This window comes from Halichoerus grypus, chromosome X (assembly GCF_964656455.1).
Source record: "Halichoerus grypus chromosome X, mHalGry1.hap1.1, whole genome shotgun sequence".
Taxonomy (NCBI): domain Eukaryota; kingdom Metazoa; phylum Chordata; class Mammalia; order Carnivora; family Phocidae; genus Halichoerus; species Halichoerus grypus.
In genome coordinates this window covers 128,846,648-128,863,155 of record NC_135727.1, presented here as the reverse complement: position 1 = coordinate 128,863,155, position 16,508 = coordinate 128,846,648, and positions in this window count along the sequence as shown.

The window sequence follows — 16,508 nt, the reverse complement described above, 5'->3', positions numbered from 1 at the left end:
AGACACTAAAGTTCAGCGGAGAGCAAGCAAGGATATTTAGAGCTCTCCATGTGAATGGAAACAAATATATAGACACTTTTTTCATAGCCTGTCCATAATCTGGAGAGTTTAGATCTGTTGGTTTTGCCACCTTGGCGTCACAAGAAGTTAAAGAGCCAGCGCAGTGGGCTGCAGATCACAAGGCTTAGCGGCGGCTTTGAAAATGTGCGTGAGCTGTGTTGTCTCGAAGCAACGGGAAGGCAGGCAGATAAGTGGCCGAAATGCATACCCTCAAACTCTAAATAATCTAGTCAGGGTAAGTGTTCTACAAGGGACTACAAATCAAAAATAGTTTGGAGAAAGGGGCTACCACTCAGTGTCTGGAAAAAAAAATACCCCCAAATGCTCAGAACTCTGCTTATAGGTTAATGTGTCCACGAAGCAAGCAAACTGCCCAATATCTGGGAACAGTGAAGGTCAGTCCTGGCAAACTTTCAAAATGGAATTTTTATGGGGTGATTGATGTTAATGTGGAAATATGGTTTCTGGTGTGAGGTTGGTCAACGACAGGCTTGCTTTCCAAGGCACGGGGCTCCATGATTGGGTAGGTTTCAGGAGCATTGTTCCTGATGGGATGCTGACATTGATAGATTGGGGCACTTTTGAAACCAGTTGTGGTGTTTCATGTGGCTGGAGACAAGGAATAATCAGTCTCCCCCTGCTGCTGAATTTGGAGCACAAGATCTTTATATTCTCATAAATTTCCAGTGCAGGACCACATATACTCTCTTACCTTGATCCATTTTACCTGCCAATCCTCTGGTTCACATGTTCATAATCTTAAATTGTCTACCTATATTCTGTTTGACCTACACAACTTCATCTAACCTGTGTGGTTCTGCTTTCAGATTTTCTCAAAGTACGCCTTCTTGGGTATATCAATTTTTTACACAAGAATATCAGTGGTCCTATGGTCCTTTGCATGAAATTCAAAATGCAATAGGCATACAGCTATCTACAAAAAGACCAAGAAACACAAAAACCCCATAGAGATCTAGTAACTGAGAAATGATACTGTTAAGATTCCTTACATGTGTGGATAGCCAATCACTCCTCTCTCTAGAAAATATTTTGCTTGTAATTTGAAGATTGTTTTTAAGTTACGATTTTTATGGTATTGCTGAGATATGAACTTTAATTAGCCTTTCTATGTCCCCCAAAACCATATTCATTGATATCTTTTCTGGCTTCATTTCTTATGGTGAATATGGATGAAATCCACATGGATGAATGTGGGAATAAAACTTCTAAAGGCAGAAGGGAAACAAAAGTATTTCAAAAACCTCTTTTCATTAGGAAGACCACAGATTCATATGTTGTTTGCGTTTCTGATCCATATTTATTCAAGAGAAGCTTGTGGTTTTCTATTTAGAAATGATAAACAAAACCTCCGTTGCACCGCAGAGCAGAGACTGCTAGATTGTCCTCAATATCCATGTCACTCTTCCTCTTCAGTTAATGAACTGAATTCTTTGTCGGGCCCTGGCCAGTAAGAGCATAGGCTACATTTCTCAGCACCTCCTGGGATTGCGCGTGGCTGTGAGACCGCGTTGAGGACAACGCAATGTAAGGGTGGGTTGTCTGAGCGATATCCAGGAAACATCCTAACAGCAGAGGTGTGCTTAAGGATCCATCCGGATCCAACCAGATCCATCCAGATGCATCTTAAATCATGAAAACACAACGGAGATGGAAGAAGGCAGAAGAATCCTTGACTGCTGATGCCATCAACAACTATGTAGTCCCAGAGAAAATATCTCTGCTTAACGGTGATAGACACTATTCTCTTACATCCAAGCCACGGAATAAGTGGCTTTTCTTTCTTTTTTTTTTTGGATTTTCACTACCAATCTGAATTGTAAGCAATCCAAATCTAGGGGGTTTTTTTAATTCCTAAATTATTGTCATTTACCAAATCTAGTTTTAAATACAGTCTCTATCTTAAATGGTAAAAGGAATTCTCCTGTGTACTTTTTTTTTTTAATGTTTTATTTATCTATTCATGCGAGTCAGAGAGAGAGAGAGGCAGAGGCAGAGGGAGAAGCAGACTCCCCGCCCAGCAGGGAGCCCGACACGGGACTCCATCCCAGGACCCCGGGACCATGACCCGAGCTGAAGGCAGACGCTTAACCATCTGAGCCACCCAAGCGTCCTCTCCTGTGTACTTTGATCCTTGAACAATGACAGCAGTATGGCCACTTACTCCCTGTGCAGTCAAAACCCCATGTATAACTTCAACACTGCCAAAACTTAACTAGTAATAGCCTACTGTTGACCAATAACAGTCAATAAACAAACTCTACATATTATATGTAGAGTATATCACATTCTTTTTTTTTAAAATTTTTATTTATTTGACAGAGAGAAAGAGCACAAGCAGGGGGTGCGGGAGGCAGAGGGAGAGGAAGAAGCAGACTCCCTGCTGCGCAAGGAGCCTGATGCAGGGCTCAAACCCAGGATCCTGGGATCATGACCTGAGCCAAAGGTATACGTTTAACCAACCGAGCCACCCAGGCACCCCGAGAATATACTATATTCTTACAATAAAGTAAGCTAGAGAAAAGAAGATGCTATAGAGAAAATCATAAGGAGGAGAAAATACATTTACAGTACTGTACTGTATTTATAGAAAAAATATCCACATATAAATGGACCCACGCAGTTCAGATCCATGTTGTTCAAGGGTCAACTGTATTTCTTGTCTAAAGTAATTTATTATTGCCTATGTTTCTATGGTTACACTTCAATAAAAGTGGTCTGACAATAAGAATTTCACTCTTCAACATGCATGTGATAGCCACATTGCATGATATAATGAACATAATGCATATTTATGTAAAGACAATCATCCCTAAAATTTTTGGAATCCGAATGTTCCATTGTGGGAGATCTATTTTAAAAACTGACTGCAGTTCAGATATATTCTATTTTCAGAAACAAAATTCAAATTGTACACTTTGTAACTTCTTGCTTCTGTAATTGATATTGGCAATGTCAACTCTTCAAATATTTGTGTAGGACAGGTAGGTAAATGTTTGGGATTTCATGCCAGGTAGTATCAGGTATGCAGAATGAGATTTTTTTTTTTTTTTTTAAATAAAAATGGGCTTTTGATGCCATACTGGTCTAGAGTAGAGAAAAAGATGTTCTTCTTATACATGCAGCAGTGTTGCTTTGCTTAAACTATGTCAATAAGCAGTGTAACTGGACTGCCTTTAAACATCAGGTCTAAAGGATGACAAGGATTTGAAGTTGTTCAACAGACTAGAGGAAGCTCAAAATGTTTCTCAGAAGCCAAAAGGTGGATACACACAGGATGCCCAACTTTATAAAGGTTCAGTTAGGGGCGAGAAGGTGGTAGCAATGGAATGTGGTGGTACAGAGCATCTGTGTGGCTTCAGAGAGAAGGTGGCACATAATCATGTCTGGAAGAATAAGTCCACATTTGCATGGCATTGAACTTGTTCAGCCAATCCTTTTTCTTTCAAATGCAACGTGCTCTCTCAGCCAACTCCTCACTGACTCCAACTCAATTGCTCTTATTACTACCTTTGCTTTGTATTCATGGAGGATAAGGGATAGACATCCCCAGGAAAGGGAAGAGAATGAAAAGATGCACTAAAGAAGGACATATGTGTGTGTCCCAAAGTGGGTGGTTAATGCATATTCATGACGTGATGGAATATGTTAATTAATTGATTATGCAAGTAGTTAGTGGCAAATATTCCACTGTTGCCCTGCATGGGCTACTTTGAGGCATTACACGGGGACCGGATATGAGTGCATTTGCAAATATCTCGTTAAACATAGCAAATCGAAAACTGTTATTTCCCATAAACCCACTAAAAAGACAAAAAAATGTGTAAGTAAGAGGCAAAATTTTTCAAGACAGAAATAGGAGAGCAGATGACCACATGTTCAAGATTTCAACAAAGTAACACAAGCAGATGGATGAATCCCAATGTATCCAGATCAGAGAAACTTGGAACATCTCATCCTCAGGGGAGTAAAACCAGGAAATAGGACAACTCTTGGCCTCAAATACCAGAAATACTTGGGAACTGGTAGTAGCCACAAGCCACAAAGCCACAAGCAGCCTTTGGTGGTGAGGTCCCAGGTGGGGATAAAGCAGGACTTCCCTGAAAAATGAAATCTCCCAGCCCCAGCTCATCCCACATGGCTAGAGAATCGCCTCCTACTGGACCTGGCAGAGGACCCACTGGAAATCATGTCTCTCTCGAAAGGACTCCATCTTTCCAGACACCAGCTACAGCTAGTGGGCAGGGTGGCATCATACAGAAAATGGGAGCATTAAAGCAAAGTCTACACACTGCGTGTTGAGAAGCACAGCCCACTTTCCATGCTGGATTCTAAAACTTGCTAAGAGCAGGGGTTAAAATATTTCTCTCTAGGAAAACTGAGAAGTGCAGAGAAAACAGAAACAGATACTGATATTTACATGTCCCCATTGAAAACACATGGCCCCAATTTAAGGGTAGGCAGAATCTCTCCAATCACATGCAGCTTCCAGTCTGTTTTAGTGCAGCTGAGGATCACTCAGCTTTTGACACGGTAGTCTATTCAACATGAAACAGACAAAGGGACTGCTAGAACACTGTTTCTCAAAGTGTGGCCCAAGAGTACCTGGGGTTCCACAGAATCAAAGCTCTTTTCATAAAAATAATGGGACTTGACTTACTGTTTGCACCTTTTTTACTTTTATATTTTTAAGAGTGTACTGTGATGTTTACCACAACTTACATACCTTTAGATATCACAACAGGCAAAATGCAAAACCAAATAAAAGGCCCCAGCTGTGTTTCAGTAAGCTAGACATTAAGGAGAGCTGCAAGAATGTAAGACATTGCCTCTATTATATATATTTTTTAAAGATTTTATTTATTTGACAGAGAGAGAGACAGCCAGAGAGGGAACACAAGAAGGGGGAGCGGGAGAGGGAGAAGTAGGCTTCCAGCAGAGCAGGGAGCCCAACGTGGGGCTCGATCCCAGGATCCTGGGATCATGACCTGAGCCAAAGGCAGACGCCTAACGACTGAGCCACCCAGGTGCCCCTCCTTTATTGTATTTTCTGAAAGCATACTTCTTTCTAAAAATTATTCCACTTTTAAGATTATTTTATTATTTTATTTTTTAGGTAGGCTCTATGCCCAGTGTGACCCCAATGTGGGGCTCGAACTCATGACCTGAGATCAACACCTGAGCTGAGATCAAGAGTCAGATGCTTAACCAACTGAGCCACCCAGGCGCCCCCCAAATTATTCCTTTTTTTTTTTGATGTCCAAATTTTTATTGTTATGTAAATCACCATACATTACATCATTAGTTTTAGATATAGTGTTCCATGATTCATTGTTTGTGCATAACACCCAGTGCTCCATGCAGAACGTGCCCTCTTTAATACCCATCACCAGGCTAACCCATCCCCCCACCCCCCTCCCCTCTAGAACCCTCAGTTTGTTTTTCAGAGTCCATCGTCTCTCATGGTTCATCTCCACCTCCGATTTCCCCCCCTTCATTCTTCCCCTCCTACTATCTTCTTCTTTTTTTTTACTTAACATATATTGCATTATTTGTTTCAGAGGTACAGATCTGTGATTCAACAGTCTTGCACAATTCACAGCACTCACCAGAGCACATACCCTCCCCAATGTCTATCACCCAGCCATCCCATCCCTCCCACCCCAACCCCCCACTCCAGCAACCCTCAGTTTGTTTCCCGAGATTAAGAATTCCTCATATCAGTGAGGTCATATGATACATGTCTTTCTCTGATTGACTTATTTCGCTCAGCATAACACCCTCCAGTTCCATCCACGTCATTGCAAATAGCAAGATCTCATTCCTTTTGATGGCTGCATAATATTCCATTGTATATATATACCACATCTTCTTTATCCATTCATCTGTTGATGGACATCTTGGCTCTTTCCACAGTTTGGCTGTTGTGGACATTGCTGCTAGAAACATCAGGGTGCACGTACCCCTTCAGATCCCTACATTTGTATCTTTGGGGTAAATACCCAGTAGTGCAATTGCTGGATCATATGGTAGCTCTATTTTCAACTTTTTGAGGAACCTCCATACTGTTTTCCAGAGTGGCTGCACCAGCTTGCATTCCCACCGACAGTGTAGGAGGGTTCCCCTTTCTCCGCATCCCCGCCAACATCTGTCCTTTCCTGACTTGTTAATTTTAGCCATTCTGACTGGTGTGAGGTGGTATCTCATTGAGGTTTTGATTTGGATTTCCCTGATGCCGAGTGATGTTGAGCACTTTTTCATGTGTCTGTTGGCCATTTGGATGTCTTCTTTGGAAAAATGTCTGTTCATGTCTTCTGCCCATTTCTTGATTGGATTCTTTGTTCTTTGGGTGTTGAGTTTGATAAGTTCTTTATAGATTTTGGATACTAGCCCTTTATCTGATATGTCATTTGCAAATATCTTCTCCCATTCTGTCAGTTGTCTTTGGTTTTGTGGACTGTTTCTTTTGCTGTGCAAAAGCTTTTTATCTTGATGAAGTCCCAATAGCTCATTTCTGCCCTTGCTTCCCTTGCCTTTGCTGATGTTTCTAGGAAGAAGTTGCTGCGGCTGAGGTCGAAGAGGTTGCTGCCTGTGTTCTCCTTTAGGATTTTGATGGACTCCTGTCTCACCTTTAGGTCTTTCAACCATTTTGAGTCTATTTTTGTGTGTGGTGTAAGGAAATGGTCCAGTTTCATTCTTCTGCATGTGGCTGTCCAATTTTCCCAACACCATTTGTTGAAGAGACTGTCTTTTTTCCACTGGACATTCTTTCCTGCTCTGTCAAAGATTAGTTGACCATAGAGTTGAGGGTCCATTTCTGGGCTCTCTCTTCTGTTCCATTGATCTATGTGTCTGTTTTTGTGCCAGTACCATACTGTCTTGATGATGACAGCTTTGTAATAGAGCTGGAAGTCCGGAATTGTGATGCCGCCAGCTTTGCTTTTCTTTTTCAACATTCCTCTGGCTATTCGGGGTCTTTTCTGGTTCCATACAAATTTTAGGATTATTTGTTCCATTTCTTTGAAAAAAGTGGATGGTATTTTGATGGGGATTGCATTGAATGTGTAGATTGCTCTAGGTAGCATTGACATCTTCACAATATTTGTTCTCCCAATCCATGAGCATGGAATGTTTTTCCATTTCTTTGTGTCTTCCTCAATTTGTTTCATGAGTACCAAATTATTCCATTTTTAAAAACACATACTACAATTATTTTTGTGATTTAAAACTGAATAAAGAAAAGAAACCTTTTTTAAAAGTCTTCATTCTAATTTCTAATAGGGAAAATACCAATAGATACAACTCACTTGTACAACATATCTGCATGGTGCACAGCATCATATATACGTATCAGAAAGGTGGGGAGTGGTCGTGTAGGTGGTTCTTTTCACTTACCCAGTTTTGCTGTTTACATCCTTTCACCTTATAGAGACACAAACCTCTTCTTACTTGGTAGGAATGTGCTGGAGAAGTCTGTCCTTATTTTAAATTTAGTAATTTCCCTTATACACATGCCTATATATATATACCATATATATGTAATATATGTATATGCATACATATATATCCATGGGAAGAGACAGATAGATTGATGATAGACAGATAGGTAGGTAGATACATAGGTAGGTAAAGATTAGATAGATAACAGATGATAGGTAGATATGTAGGTAGGTTGGTAGACATGATAGAAGAATAAATGGATAGGTAGATAGATGATGATAGAAAGATAGGAAGATAGGTGATAGATGATTTAGGTAGATAGATGATAAATGGATGATGGGTATAATTTCCATCAGATCCTGTTTCCTCCTCAAAAATGTCTAGGTAATTTTATACAAAGGGATGTATTATAATAACATAGCATGCTTTAGAGCAGTTTTCCCCTGAAATGTCTCATGTATTACCTCATTTGTTCCATTGGCTAATTTCTCCTTAACCAGTGATTTGGCAACTCTTGGGTCTCATCTCTGAAATGTGCAAGAACAATGGTGAGCACATAAATTAGGCCAGCATCTCTGTGTCTGAAAGCAGCGTGTGGGTGGTGCGTTAACTGGTTCAGAAGAGAAGGATGTTAGCTCTTCCTCTTACGAAGAGTTTCCACCATCTGATAACTCTTCCAAACCTTTGTTTTCAAGTAATCTTTTCCCCAGTGTATTATGGTATTTCCAAACCCAACCCTTGGAATCAAACCAGGAGTGTCCCTCTTCTCCTCTCTTAAGGTACTTCCCTGCCTAGCTCCCAAGATTGAGATCAGGAAACAAACACATTTCTCAGTTAGAAAGCACAATGCAATTTGAAATGTAGAACGGAACAGGTTCCAAGACTAAGACATTAATGCCCACATTCAAAGGCACAAAGTAATTATTTTCCAAAGAGTGTGCCTGCTAATACATAACTGCCAGATGCACAGTACTTTAGCAAGAGGTATGCCGTAGAATGAATATCAAACAACTCTTCTTTGTACCTATGAAATCCTGCTCCTGTCCGAAATCGCACAATGCCACACTCCACAAACATCACAGGAACTCTCTTAAAAAAGCAGACCCAGCCACACTTCTATCTATTCTAATTCAGCCCTTTATTGCTTCACCCACCTGCTATGGTTTTGTCTGTTTATGTTCAGCTTGATTGCAAAACTGGGAACTATGGCTAGGAATCAGGAGCTGAGAAGTTGCATGAAAGAGACAAAAGAAAAATAATGTGGAGTTGATAGGAAGATACACGTGAGCAGAGAGACTTGCATCATGTTGTCCTCTCTCCATATACATGGCTGAGATTCTCACAGATCACTTCTATTTCCAGGTCCCTAATGGCTAATGCAGGCTCCTTTAGTATCTGGTTCTTTACAGTCAGATGGTGCAACCAGATTACCTTTAGGGCTGGTACACCGTATCCAGATGGTCCTATTCTCACCCGTACCCGTTTCTGAATGATTGCTCAGACATACACAGGCTTGAGAGATTTCCTCCCTTTACCTACACCCAATGACTGACTGATGTAAGCTATAAGAAGTTAGACCTCTCGCCTCAAGCAGAACAAACTCTGAGCTGCAGTCCACACTCCTGAGCTCCCCGTGGGGCCAGGCTGGGATGCCTTGGCCTCTGTCCTGCCCATTCTGCCCCCATCACTCCCTGACAATATTCTGCTGAGACCACACCCTCCACAAAGCTTGGGCCCTGTCTCAGCTTCTGCTTCTAGAAGGACTGACCAGTGTTTCAACATGAGGATGATTCCCGGAGGCTGCTCCAACAGCTCCCAGAGTCACCTTGAAGATCTAGCCATCGCCTCTATGTTCCCTCCAGCTTTGTGGTGACATCAGTGGAGAAAGCCAGGGAGCTCAGCAGGGATGCTGTGCTGTTCTGTCTTCTGCTGCCCCACCTCCTGTGGCACCGTGGGCTTCTCAGGACACCCGACAGCAAGGCATGCGTCTCTGAACAAGCTCCGTGGAGACAAAGCCAAAAGGGATGCTGCAATGGGGTCATGCCCAGCCCTGTTCTCCTGATGGCTCTCCTACTCTCCATTCTCCCATGGAAAGGGAAAGGAGTCTCTGTCTCCGATTCTGCTACACTGATCTGAAAATACTCTTGCTCTTGGAAGCACTGGCCAGGTGTTCCCATGCTTTATACTCAGGAACTGGTCAACGTGCCAGGTGGGACGTATGGCTGTTTGGACGGCTTGCTCTCGGTACAATGTGGGTGCTTGGGTGAGTCTTTTCTCAAGAGCTCCTAGCACTCTGATGCAGATTCATCCCAACTGGGACTCTACTTTAGCGAGAGATTTCTAAAGATAGCAAGTCCTTATGGCTAAATCAAAAACAATCGAGCTTCTTACGAGAACCAGGGAGCAGCAAGTGCAGTCTCCAGGAGAAAATAATAGTGAAGAATAAGTGTTCTTCAGCCAGTCGCTGCCACTGCACAAGACATGGCCCTACCCATTCTTTCTGTAGCATGGTGGGGGGTGACGGAGTCAAGTAGACATAGTCTTCTCCACCCGCCCAATAGACATGCCAAGAAAGCATGAGGTCCTAGGGTCAGCCAGCTTTCTAGGCAAGCTGCGACCTCTCTTCTGCACTTGAGGGGCAAATAGCAAACATGAATTTAAACCCAGAGGCACAACCCTCATTTAAGATGCCATTTAATAAGATATTCAAAAATATAGATAATATAGACACCATATTAAAATATTTTATAAGGCACACCTATCCTAAGAAAGTTCAGTAGAACATACAAGGGAATATTAGGAAAGATAGCATGCCAAGTCAAAATCAATAAACAAAGTAAGATACCAGGAGATAGGTATTGGTATTGGGGCTACATGGTCGTTATCTGCAAGTGTTCACAAGTGTTTTAAGATGCAAGTCAACTCTTTTTTTTTTTTTTTTTTAAAGATTTTATTTATTTATTTGAGAGAGAGAGAATGAGAGAGAGCACATGAGAGGGGGGAGGGTCAGAGGGAGAAGCAGACTCCCTGCCGAGCAGGGAGCCCGATGCGGGACTCGATCCAGGGACTCCAGGATCATGACCTGAGCCGAAGGCAGTCGCTTAACCAACTGAGCCACCCAGGCGCCCGCAAGTCAACTCTTGACACAAAATAAGGACACATCTTCTTAAAATTGAGTCCAAAATATGATCAATTCTCATGAATAAACAGTGTAATTCAATGAAGAATATCTGAAATAGGAAGCTATCATATATGAACTGACTCCCCGAGGGCCATTCCTCAGAATGTTCTCCACGTCATCTGTCACAAGTACAAAACATGGCTCATGAATGAAATGATTCAGAAGCCAAGCTCATATGGAATATGCTTCCCTGCAGATAATTCTTTCCAGGTTGTCTTTTAGAAGAGTGAGAGCTAACAAACACCTAAATGCACACACACATTACACACATACACACACTATACATACACACATTACACACAGATTACACACCTATACACATTACACACATATTTCACACACATTACACACATACCTTATATACACATTACGTACACACACATACACACACATTTGGAAATCTGTAGTTGTGCCTTTGGGAAGATACAGGTGGACACCTCTGGTTGAGCCGCAATGCTTTTGAACAATGAACAGGTTGTGCACCCTCAGAGTGAGCTCTGTGAATTTGTGATAAATAACGCACGACGATGCGTGTGAGGTCTCAGTCCTTGGCAAAACCTCAAATACAACTGGTTTATGTTTTAGGTAAGCTGTAACATTCCGTCTCCTCCAGGAAAAACTAAGATGTTCATCCATTTAGGAGAGCTGATAGTTTATTCTAAGATAAACAGGCATCCTACTCTTCACCTAAATAAGGGAATGATTCCATTGGATGCATAGCATTCTATCTCTATGCCAGGGCAATGAGGTAGACCTGGTGTCTCTTCTCCACATTAGCAGTGGTTGTGGGTGTGGATGTTACAGGTGTTCTAAGCTTGACACAGGACTCAAAGGTTCTAAAGAAGAAGTTTCGTATGTTTGCACCATAAAAACATACATTTCTTGGATCTGGCATAGCATGTGATGAAATGTCATGAAAATAAGATACATTAGAAACACTTGAAAGATGCTATCAACATAACATGTATATATAACTCTATTAAAATAATATCAGTTTTAGGGGTAGTTCTCATTATTTTACAAAACAAATGTAGTCATTGTGATGAGTAAATGAAGAGTAAATGCCCATCTCCCTGCATAATCAAAAATTTATATTTTCTTTTTCTTATTTTGCAAATATGATAACCTGAAATGTTGGTTTCATGACTGGTTTTTTTAAATTAATAGTGTGACTAGCCATTCGTATATGTTCATTGACCATTTAAATCTTTTCTATGAATACACTTTTTTATATTTTAAAATTATTCTTGTGGTCCAATTATCTTATTAGTATATATTTTTCTATTTGAAGCACTCATTTCAAGAAAACACTAAAATGGGCTCTTTGCTCCTTCTGGGTGTTGAAATGATAAAAGAGAAACGATTACGATTTCGGTTTTATTTCTTTGTTTACAGTTTCTAGCTTTTACAGAGTCAATATGGTCCTTGAGATCATGAATTTTGACATCTAATATCCTGATTTTATGATTCTCTGCAGTCACATAAAGCTTAGGAAGGTTATGCCACTCCCAAATCTATAAAAATACCATTCCTCTTTTCTCCTCATGATATTTTTTGTTTTTGTTTTCGAGGTTTTTTGTGTGTTTTTAAGACTTAAAATCTTATTTGTGCAGGTGGAGGTCTATCTGTATACTACTCCCCAACACCCAATAGACAGCCAAATGTCCTAACACTGTTTATGGAAATGGCTCACTGATTGGATCTGACCTTCTGATGTATGATAAACGCCTCATATACATGGATCTGCCTCTATATTTTACATTTTGTTCTTTAATGCTGTATTTCTCTCTCTGCTTCACTTACCCACTATTTCCATTACAGTTAGTAGAGAAGAATCCATTAATATCTGACGGAGCAATATTTCTGCTTTATACTTCTGTCTCAAATATTTTTTTCTTAATTATCATAGCATATTTCTCAACCCCAAAATGTAAGACTCGGTTTGGTAAGTTATGCCAAACCTCCCGTCCATTTGTCTGAACCACATCACATTTATAGATTAATTTAAGATGGATGCGTATCTTAAGCTTAGCCTTTCAGTCAGAAGAAAAAAAAGAAGCAGTGGTTTAAAATAATAAATACCCCCAAAGAATTTGGTAAGAGCATACTGTTTACACTTCCAATACAAGATCCTCTGGACTGTGCTCTTTTCCTGAATTATTTTTAAGCCATGGAGGCCATAGGATATTCTGATGATGCATGGTCTCATGAGGGAAGCCAAATTTTGCATGGGCTGCTTTATATCAGACCTAAACCGGTAAGATTTAGTAACTGATCTTGCAAGGAAAGAACATTATGCATTAATTGACTTCTGCAGGCTTCTCATCTCTGCGTCTCTGTTGCAAACACCTGGTACGGGGGGGGGGGGGTACTAGAATGTGTACAATGGTAGAGACTATGAACTCAAATTTTTCCTAAATAAAACAAATAACAGTAGATACCACAGATCCTAGCTACCATGGTCTAGAGAGACCACTTAAAATTATGAAAAAGGCATGCTCAAATTTAATTCCTTGGCTCTCTACAGCTGATTTTGTCTTATTATCAATATCAGATTCCAAATTAATCAGTATGGTTTTCTCTTCAGCACACATAAACTGAACTGATGGACCACACGTACATAGAAAGCATGAATGATTTCCACGTGCATGTGGCTGAGAACCAGGTCTCGGGACGGCTTTGTTTTCTTTTCCCCAATCTACTGAACTTTTATTCTCGCTGGAAACAAAGAAGTGGTGGGTAAAAAACTAAACAAAACTAAGACACTTAGGCAAGGGTGTGGTTTTTATCTAAAGCAAGGGCTCCATCAAATTCCAGAACATTGCTTGATTTGGTGAGTGAAAGAAAGCTCACAAGGATTGCCAGTCTTCCAAAATGAGTATTTCACTTTGAGTGTTAATAATAGTGTCAAGTTGTTAAGCCTCATTTTGGTAAACGGATGGTGAGTGAGTATTTTTTGTTTGCTTTCTGGGGCCACAGCATGTTTTTCTAGATGTCCATTAGAGAAGGCCACAAAGTCGGGATCTTCATTTGTGGGAAATTTGTATATTGCAACAAAATTTATGCAAAGGCTACCTCCTCATAAATTCTAAAGACTCTGAAGTAATGGAGGAACATATATTTCTGTGTTCAGATGGCCAAGGTCAGTGATTCAAAAGACTATGGTAGCTGGTTTGTTCTAGAGTATTCTATGATCTCCAAGGACACACACATCATGTCTTCCATATCATCAGGTCACTCATGTGCTTCTCATCCACATATTTACATTGTGCGCTGTCAACTCAAATAAAAACACACAGCTACCAATGGCGATGATGGGTCTGTTCCGTCCATTGCCAAGGTGGCAATGATACTATATCCATGTTTACGTAGCATCCCCAGAAATCTCTCTCTTTCCCTCTCTGTTCAACCATTCCCATGTCACCCTGTCAATCAAAACTCACATTGTCTCTGGATGCTGAGAGTTTTTCCAGACCCTCGTCTGCATCTTTTCCTTGGCCATGAGCTATCTGAGCTTCTTCTACCCCCTTTGCTGTGTCAGCGATGTGATTGCGTTGTGAAGACAGATTTATAAAGATAAATATAAATGTATAAATGTATAAACATAAAGCTGAAGTTAGTATAAAACGATGGGCATGGGACATAGGAAACTCCCATACTGCAAATACGTATGCAATTGAAAACAAGAAATACTAAAACAGTTCACGTCACTAGGAAAAGAAGATGCTCCTTTTTCATTGAAAATGTTCAGAATATGTCTCCTTCCTTTTCCTACCTACATGTATTTCACAAGCAAAGATACTCCTAAAGCTAAGATTATTACCTCTGATTTTAGTTTTATTTTTTTGTTTTGTTTTGGAGGGAGGAGGAAGATCTCAGGCAAGAAACTACTCGATAAATGGGCTTAAATATAATTGCATGCCATTTTAATTGAAGCTTTCATAATCACTACAATAAAATTACTACTTTACCAAATGTAAACTATATATTCCAGTAACTATCAATCACACTGACAACCTCTGGAGGAAATGCAAGAATTTATCTATTTCATCTCTCCCTGCAATTCTCGCTCTATTTATAGAGGCCCCCGTGGCATTGATTAGGACCTGTTTCAGGGAAATTTTCTCCAAATCTCTTGTTCTATCCTCATATATTTGTTTCTGCTTTTATTTCTTGGTAATGGTAGCTTTGTTTTTAAACTAGAGCGTCCGCTCTGAGTTACTTGAGAATGAAGACATGTAGTAACACTGTGTTACAGCCATTTAGCCTTGGTGAAGTTTTAGCTACACATAATTGCCACAATCATGAATGCTGATAACATTGACAATATATGTGAATAATGGCTTATCAATGAGAAGTATAGGTTGATTCTTTATGGATTAAGTTAAAGCAACATTTTAAAAAATGACTTTATACTCCTTAATGGGTCACGAGGAATTAGCATAATATAGTTCTGGCTTCTCTCGTGCTTTTCCAGCTTATGTTATTGGGTAGAAGAGTCTTTGTGGCAGTGACCTGAGTGTAAATATTTCTCATCTGGACCCGCGCCACCCGTGGCCCTGTCATTTTTCATTCTTCTCTCTTCTGTATCTTTTGTGCCAGAGTCATTGGGATGTTTTAAGATCATATTAAATCCTGTTGATGCAAAACACTAAAGCTTTTATTTATTTAATTTTTTTGCAATGAAGAACATAAAGGAGTCCCTCCCCTTAACTATAGGGGACCGGTTCCAAGATCTCCAGTGGACCCCTGAAAATACAGATAGTAGCAAACCCTATATATGCTGTGTTTTTTTCCTATACATATCTATGGTAACATTTAATAAGTTAGGCACAGTAAGAGATTAACAACTGTTAAATAATGATAAAATATCTCATTGTGCCATACTCCTGCTTCTTCTTGTGATGATAAAAGACCTACACGATGAGATGAAGCGAGGTGAAGGACACAGGTGTTGCGAGATAGTGTTAGGCTACTGACCCTCTGAACACACCTCAGCAGGAGCATCTGCTTCTAGAATGCTACTGAGTGCAAGCAACCGAAATCATGGATAAGGGGGGAATACTGTCTGTCGATATTGTACAAAATTGGAAAGTAGAAACACAAAACTATAAATGTGATCAAAATCATCTCGAATCTCATGAGTCAGGGATAACCACTCTTAGCGAGTTCTATCATCCTGCATTCTCTATGTCTTTAAATATCCACACAAATTTTTATTTACAAAAATGGGATCTCCCATGCATCTCATTTTTAGTATTTTCTGCTTTTCCTTCAGCCACTTATGCTGGACCTTTTTCCAATTCAATATACATGCACTGACATCATCATTTTTTAATGGCCAAGGAGTCTATCCATTCATTGGTACTCCCAGGTTTAGATGGTCAGAATGTTTCATCTTGATGGCCATGCTCAAGGTTCAGTTTTCAAGGTGGTAAATGGAACACACTTACCAGCTAGTCTTTGTTAGTTCACTGAGCTAGAAATCAAAAGAAATAGACGCTCTGAAATGCTCAGAAGAACACATGACTTGCAAATTCCCAGTGGACGATGCATAAAACATCAGATGAAAGAAGAAATCAAACCTGAAGACATGATCTGAATTCTGCTGCGCAAGGTGAGAACAATGCTATGTTTCTCTAAAGAACTCAGCTTCTAGAAGTTTCAATCTCTGAATACAGTTGACCCTTGAACAACGTGGGTTTGAACCACTTAGGTATATGTGGATTTTTTTCAATAAATGCAGTGTAGTACTATAAATGTATTTTCTCTTCCTTTAATTTCTTTTTTTCTTCCTTTAATTTCTTAA